This window comes from Chinchilla lanigera, unplaced genomic scaffold (genome assembly GCF_000276665.1).
Source record: "Chinchilla lanigera isolate Chin_1 unplaced genomic scaffold, ChiLan1.0 scaffold00125, whole genome shotgun sequence".
Lineage (NCBI taxonomy): Eukaryota > Metazoa > Chordata > Mammalia > Rodentia > Chinchillidae > Chinchilla > Chinchilla lanigera.
Window position 1 is genome coordinate 1,604,277 of NW_004955526.1, and position 8,285 is coordinate 1,612,561.

Consider the following 8,285-nt stretch of genomic DNA (forward strand, 5'->3'; position numbering starts at 1 on the left):
TGTGTATTCTGATGTTGTGGGGTGGAACACTTTGTAGACATCTACTAAGTCCTTTTGTTTAAAATTTTGGTTCAGTTATAATATTTCATTATTGATTTCTTATCTAATTGATCTTTTTTTTTAACAGTGTGGTATTGAGATCCTCCAATACAATTGTATAGTGTTATTTGATTTTTCAACTCCATTAATATTTGCTTCATATAGCTGGGTGCACTGGTATTGTTGTATACATATTATAATTGTTATCTCTTCCTTTTGGATTGTTCCCTTTACAAGAATATAGTGACCTTCTTTGTCTCTCCTAAAGGGTATGGCTTGAAATTCACTTTGACTTCAAATAAAATAGCTACCCCATTTTTTTCTGGGGGGGGGACTCTTGTAACTGGAGTATTTTTTTTCCATTCTCTGACTTTCAATCATGAGTTTCTTTTTGAATTAAATGTGTTTCTTGTATGCAGTATATTGTTGGATCTTGCTTCTTTATCTATTCAGTCTGTGTCTTTTGATTATAACTGATATATATTGACTTATCTTTGTCATGTTATTTTCCTGTTGTTGGCTCACCCTTATTTCCCCCCTGATTAATTGTTTGCCTTGCCTGGTGGACTCCTGTTGGAGTTCATAAAATTGTAGTCTCTTTTATCTCTTCTTAGAATGCCCTTCAAAACATTTTGGAGTGCAGATTTGGTGGTCATAAATTTCCTCAGATGTTCTTTGTCATATAAGTATCTTATTTCTCCTTCACTTTAGAAGTATAGCTTTGCAGGGGTACATCAATCTGGGTTGGAGTTTGTTTTCCTTTAAAGCTTGAAATTCTCCACTCTAAGCTTTCCTTGACTTGAGGGTTTGTGTTAAGAAGTCAGCTATGAATATGATGGGCTTTCTGTTATAAATTTTTTTCTTTCCCTAATAGCTTTTAATATTCTATTCTTATGTTGAATTTCTAGAATTTTGACTATATTATAACTGGTTGTAGATTTTTTTTGAACATGGCTAATTGAAATTTTATATGCTTCATTTATCTGTATGTCAAATTCTTTTTCCCTACCAGAGAAGTTTTCTGCCATGAAATCTGGCAACAGTTTTTTGCTATCTACTGTTTTTTAAAATGACTCCAGTCAATCTAAGTTATTCCTTGAATCATTTAGCAGCTGCTGGATTCATTTATCATGGTCCCTTGCTATTTCTAAGAAGTCTTTCTTTTATTAATTACTAACTGCAAGCCTGTCTCCTATACCTGAGTTTCTGTCCTCACATTGGCTCATTCTGCTGTGAATGCTTTCAATGGAATTTTTATTCTCCTGGATATGTCTAATCTGTCTCATGGATTCCATTTTTTTCCTTTCTTAAGAACTCATTGATTCCATTATTTTCTTAAACTCCTCCATTTTTATTTGTATCTGCCCTAGAATTATTAAGTATGGTTTCTATTGTGGACATGATCCCTGTAATTATCTGAGAAATTATTTCTGATTTGATTATTTTCTAGAGCATAATTTTATTGCTTTGTTTTTACCACTTCAGAGAGGCCAGGTCAGTGACTTTCAGATTGTCCCACCTCATTGTCCTCTGTGTTTGCCTTTGGTGAACTAGATGTCTAGAGTTAAATCTTGTTTAAATGGTTTCTCATTTTCTTTCCTTTTTTTCAATTTAATTTCTGGATTGATGCTAGTAAATTGTCTTTGATAAGTTGCTTTATGGCTAATATTTAGAACCATTTAGAAATGACTACATCTCCAAGGTATTTTTCAAGAGTAGCTAGTTTTTTGGTTTTGAGTCTGTTGCAAGATTTGACCTCTTCAATATGTTGGGAATGAAGATGCTTCCTGTTTGGTCAAACACCTCTTTTTGTGGCACTGTATCACAGTATTTTCTATGGCCCTTAATCAGTCTCTGTCTTGAATACCAGGAAGAGCAGCTGGTTTGAACAACTACATCACTTTTGGCTAAACTGGTACCATCAGTATTAACAATTTCACCAAATACAGTCTAGAAAATAATGAAGTAATGATTAATTTGCTTCCTTTGATTGTATGAACTAGACTTTTGGTTATATAACAAAATCTAAAAAAAAAAAACCTAGAAAATCATGTGCAGTGGGCAAGGAATATGTCAATTTTACCCTCAAAGGTTACAATTTAAAAGAGATTAGGGAAAAATAGAAAAGCAGAAGAGGGAGAAATTTGAAATAAGGCTGGAGGACAAAAGGGATCACAGTAACTTTGATAAACTGTTGGACAAGACAGGAAGGAAAGAGACAAGGCACAAATTAAAGGAAGAACAGAATAGAACAACAACCACAAAATGGTTAGAAACCACATTTGCACTCAGACATAAACAAGATCAAACAATGAAGGAGTAAAACAAAAAAAAAAACAAAAGGAACAAGTAGGAAACTTCCACTTGTACAGCAGAACTAAATGAGAAAGAGAGAGGAAAAAAAAGTTCATTTACAGGTTTTCCTCTGCTGTCACTTATAAACAATGTGTAGAGACAGATTTCATGTCTGTGTTGGTTGATCCTAGCAAGCCAGCAGTAGCTTTATGGCAGGATAATCTCAGTGAGCCTGCACTTTCACTTCCCTTGAAGTTCAGATTGTATGCTGATCGGGTGATCTGAGATCAGACTCATTGAGTCTGCAGCAGTTAGTGCACCTTCCATGGGCTTGAACCCATTTGGGCAATGCTAGATGAATTCAGCAGCTGCTCGAGTTCTGTGCTCAGCCAGCACCTCTCCAAGATGGCTCCTGGCCAATCGCTTTCTCCAGCAGAATGACTGAGTCTCAGCACTCACCCCCAAATACTGTTGTCCTTTACATTCACCACTCCCCTACACTGCTGTGTCTCTTCATGCACAGTGACTCCTGACTTAGCAAGAGGACTCCAGAAGCTACCTCCTTCTTCTTCATTGAAGTTTCTCTCTTCCCTTTCTCCATGATAGTCAAGTCTTGCTTCAGATCCTTCCTGGGTCCAGGGGACCCACTGCCCTCCTTGTCTTCCTCTCACTGTGATATTCCAGTGTCTGGATAGCAACTCTCAGAAAGGCTCTTTGTCTGCTGCTTACCACTCCACCACTTTGGTGCTCCCATGTGTCTTAGTTACTTTTCTCATTGCTGAGACAAAATACCCAACACCCAAAGACAAGGAATAAAGGTTTATTTAGCACACAGTTTGTGAGGGTTTTAGTTCATAATCAGCTGGCTCCAAGGCAGGGTGGCACATAACAGACAGGCAAAAGTTCATGGTGGCAGAAGATAACAATCATAGTAAAAAGCATAAGAAAGGTTGCATTCATGAAGATAGTTTTGTGGTGTTTTGAAATGGATGTAAGATATGTGCATACTTTCTGTGATCTAATACACAAAAAGGTCCAAGTTGTATTTACAATGCAGTCACTTTGGTAATATTACAAAACATCTTCCTTTAGAAAAAACTTTGTAAAGTATTCCATAAATTTTTATCCTATTTTCAGCCCATGGCATGAGCTCTCCTATAGATCCTTCTTAAGGTGGCTTCTGAATAGGATACCATGTCTTCTTTTGTGGGAATTTATTTTCTAAGAATGCCACCTTAGTTAAACTTGTGTTTCTCTAGCAAAACACTTGAAGCTGAATACCTTGTAAAGGAAAGAGATTTATGTTGGCTCATGTTTTTAGATGAGAAGTTCAAAAGCATGGTATCAGCATGTGCTTGGCCTCTGCTGAAGGCTTTATACCAGTTCAACCCATGGCAGAAAAGTGGGGGAGGAAAGCAGGCACATGTGACAGAAGGGTGGTCTCATGCTTGCTCTGTAAAGACTGGATTGTAGTGGTCAATCCAGTCCCACAGAAGGTAGAATTTCCTCCTATGAGAAGAGAATTATTTTCTCTTAAATGCCTCCACACTGTCCAACACTATTAAATTGGTGGTCAACCTTCAAGAACATGGATTTAAGGGTGTCAAATCACATCCAAATCATAACAAAGGTGCAGGTACTTCAGATTTAACATCTCTGTTCACAAAATATCTCCTAACCTGCAAATTAATTGGTGAATACAACAGTGAATAAAATAAAGATAAATAAAACAATCATTGCTGATCAAGAAGTGAAAGACCCCAGAGAACCTTTATTCTCTGGTGGGAGGGTTTGTGAGCAGATTTTCAGAAACACAACTTTTATAGCACAATTGAGGGCACATTCCGTGTCTTTCAGGCAGATGGATGACAGGGCTTGCCAAATGCAAAGCTGCTTTACTGGGTCTAAAATAGGCCAGCCAAACTAATGGTGATCACAGCGGCAGGTGCAAGAGATTAAAGCCTACAATATACCCAAATGCAGTGATATTTTGCTTGGTACTGAATCTCTGTGCCAATTTTGCTGAGAAAAAGCATCAAAGTTACGATTGAACACAAGAAAAAAATATGAAGAGTTTCATTCAATTTTTCTATGTCTAGATTGCTTAATTTAGAGGTTATATCTTGGATCAAGAAGCCACTGGCTCCAGGCTAAAATCTACTTAGGTCACAGAAACCATTTTCTCCAATAAATGTAGCAGCATGGGAGGAAAATTTTGGTTAAATTGAAAGTAAGTTCACTCTTCTTAGTAATGTGGGCTCAGTTACAGATAAACAGAATACTCAGCTTTTTAGCTTAAGTACAAAGACAGAAATTAGCTCACATTCCCTGGTGAATAAAACATAAAATATTAGTGTGCCTTCATCATCATTCTTCTCTATGTAAAATACCTTGTGCATTTTAAAAATTCTTTTCATAGTGTCAAAATCCTTATTTATTCATTTGTTATTTATTATCTCATGCATTTTTACAGTATAAGAAATACAAAGAAGGAAGTGAAATGACACATGATCTAGAATAAATTTAATAAAATTCAATTCCAGATGATTCAGTTATTGGGATCAGCAGACAATGACTTTAGGAAAACTGTTAGTAGGTCACAAACACACAGCAAAGATGCATAGAATCAGTACAAAGACGTGGAAATCTCAGAAGAGACAAGCAAACCATTAAAAAATAATGAGGTAGAAAGTTAAGAACAATTAAATCTTTGCACACTATTTGTAGAGGAAACACACAAGAAGATTCTGAATAGAAGAGAGATGAAAGGTTGATCAGCACCATGACTATTTGTTCCTCTGGGTTTCCTTTTTTGTGGTATTGATCTCAGACATGTGGCTGAAGAATCTGATAACCCAGAATTGTTAACAGGCACAGTGAACAAAAACCCTGAAAAACTCTACTTGCTTTAGCCAAAGCCTGAAGATGCAACTGTGAAGAAGTAAAAACAAAGAAAACAACAAACAAAAACTTTACACAAATGCTACAGACAAAATTATGGCCTCACCTCTACTCATTTCAGAAAAAGAGCAAAAGAGTAGCCTGGACTCCCAATTCACAAGGGTGTATAGAGGGGATCTAAAGCCACTGTAGAAGTTTTCTCCCAGAAAGCCAAGTAAGGAGCCGAGAACTTCATCTCTGTTGCCCAGAAATACATTCCTCTACCATGGGCCTTGTGAGTCATTGCAGTGCACATGCTGTGCTTGGAAGCCGCCTCTGCCTGGAGTTTACCTCTCCTCATCATAAATTTGATGCTAGAGAAGGTCCTGTGGAACACCAACATCTTCACCACTGACCACTTAGGGAAGTTGAGGTCCCTCGGTGATTGAGCAGGGCTACCTCATTTAGAAGCTAAAGAGTTAATATCACCTTGCCAGGACAAAGTGGATCTCTACTGCCCTCTGTTGAAGTAGTATTAAAGGAAGCCAGCTAACACCAAAGATTTCAAAAGATACAGTCTCACAGAATGGTACGTATCAAGATAACACGATGTCAAGTATTCAATCAAAAATCATTTATTCTACTAGTTTATCTTAGATTATTGAAAAGACAATTGTGTGTTATTTTTTCTTGTAAACATCATTTTGGTCTATGTTTCCTACTCAGAGTAACTACTTTAAAGATGATGATAAACAGTGTATTAGCTGTTGTTATTATCTTATGATGTTGTTATGAAATTTTCTCTTTTTATTTCATTAAATAAAACAACCATTCATTACATCAAGTGCGAGGAAAATCTAAAAGTCAGTGTGAAAAGATAAGCAATCACAATGAACAGTGGGTGGAGTATTACATCAGAAACATCTGACAAGTTTTTAAAAGGCATGATAAAATACTTTAGTGAGGAATAATAAACATATTTAGAAAATTAAAAATTAGAAAATTATTCAACAAAAATAAAGTCTCACCAAGTAAATAGGCCATGTGAAGGAAAGCTAAATGAAATTTTATAAGTAAAATACATAGTAAGCAAAATTTAAAGAATTGCTTGAACAACAGCAGAAATGAATCCATGAATTGAAAGTTTTAACAACTTAAGTTACAAGGGTGTGTAAATAGACTTAATTGGAAGGAAGGAGTCTCAGAGTCTTCTGACTACGACAAAAGAAACATGTTCAATTAGTAATGTTGCTATAACCTCAAAGGAGAGGAAAATATGACAAAATGCTCAAAACATGATGCCTGAGAACTTTACCACAAACAGGGTACACCCAAAAATTCAGCTGCCACTCGGAGTAAGAAGGTCAAACTTCTAGAAAGTAACTTATCAAACGTATACACCAATGAATAACTAAAACAGATGTTAATACAGAAAAGACCTGGTTCTACTTTTTTATTTTTTAAAAAATAAAAAAGAAAATATAAAAAGCAGACATCCACTTACAAACTAGCATAAGAACAATACAAACAAAACAGAGTTACAGACAAAGTTGTAGAAAATTAACCATGCTTGTTATATTACTTACTGATATCTTCAAAGTGGTTTCTCAGGAAAACAAATAGAGATATACAAGACTGATCAAGCAAGTAATCATTAACTGTTCCTTTCTGTAGAGCAATAGAAGACAGAAGTACAACTATGTTATCTATCCTGTATATACATACTTAAATAATTTTCCCTTCTTTCCGTTCTCTTTACCCACACCCCAGTTGCCCTTTACTTTTGAAAATTTTTCTTTCATTTCACAATGTCTATCATACCTCCTAGTTTTTATTCACTCTTTCAGGTCTTACACTAGTGAGACAATACGATGTTTACACATACAGGTCTGATGTATTTCACTTAGGAGTATGGTCTCTAGTTGTGACCACTTACCTATAAAAGTGTTGAGTTTATCTTTCTTTATAGCTGAGTAATATTCCATTATATAAAACTATCAGAACGTTTTTATCCAATCCTCAGTGGATAGACATTTCTGTTGCTTCCACAGTTTAGCAATTACAAACTGCACTGCTATGAAGATGGGTGCATATATATCGCCGTGATATGATGTTTTCAGATCTTCTGGGAAAATACCCAGAAGAGGAATAGCTGGGTTGAATGGGATCTCTAGACATAGCTTGCTGAGAAATCTCCAAACTGATTTCCACAGTAGTTTCACCAGTCTGCATTCCCACCAGCAGTGGAGAAGAGTTCTTGTTTCTCCAAAGCCTCGCCAGCAATTGTTACTGGTTGATTTCTTAATGCGAACCATTCTTACTGGTGTGAGATGGAATCTCAGTGTTGTTTTAATTTGCATTTCTCACATGACAAATGATGTTGAACATTTTCTCATGTATTTAATTGTCATTTGTATTTCTTTACTGAGAAGTGTGTGTTCACCTCAGCTGCCCATTTTTTGACTGGATCTTTGAATTTCAGGGGGTGGCTGATTTTGTAATTCTCTATAAATTTTAGATAGAAGACCTTTGTCCAAGGGAAAGTCAGCTAAAACTTTTTCCCAGTTTGTGGGTTTTCTTTTACTCTGCTGGTGATTTCTTTAGATGTGCAGAAACTTTTCAGTAGGATGAGATCCCAGTCATTGATTCTTTGAAGTATTTCATGTGAGGTTTGGTTTTTGTTCATGAACTCTCTGCCTAACCCTCTCTCTTCAAGATTTTTACCTACTTTCTCTTCAAATAGATGTAATGTTTCTGTTTTAATATTGAGATGTGTGATCCATTTTGACTTGAGTTTGGAGCATGGTGATAGATTTGGGTCTATTTTCAGTTTTAGGTAGGTGGCAAACCAATTTTTCCTGCGCCAAATTTTAAAGAAGTTATCTTTCTTCCAGTGAGTGTGTTTTGGCTCCTTTATCAAAGATTAGGTGGCTGAGTGTGTTTGTGATTGTATCTGTGTCTTCCAGTCTGTTCCATTGATCCTCTGGTCTGTTTCTCGGCCAGTACAGTGTTGATTTTATTACAGTAGATTTATACTATAATTTCAGGTCAGGGATTGTGATTTCACCTGA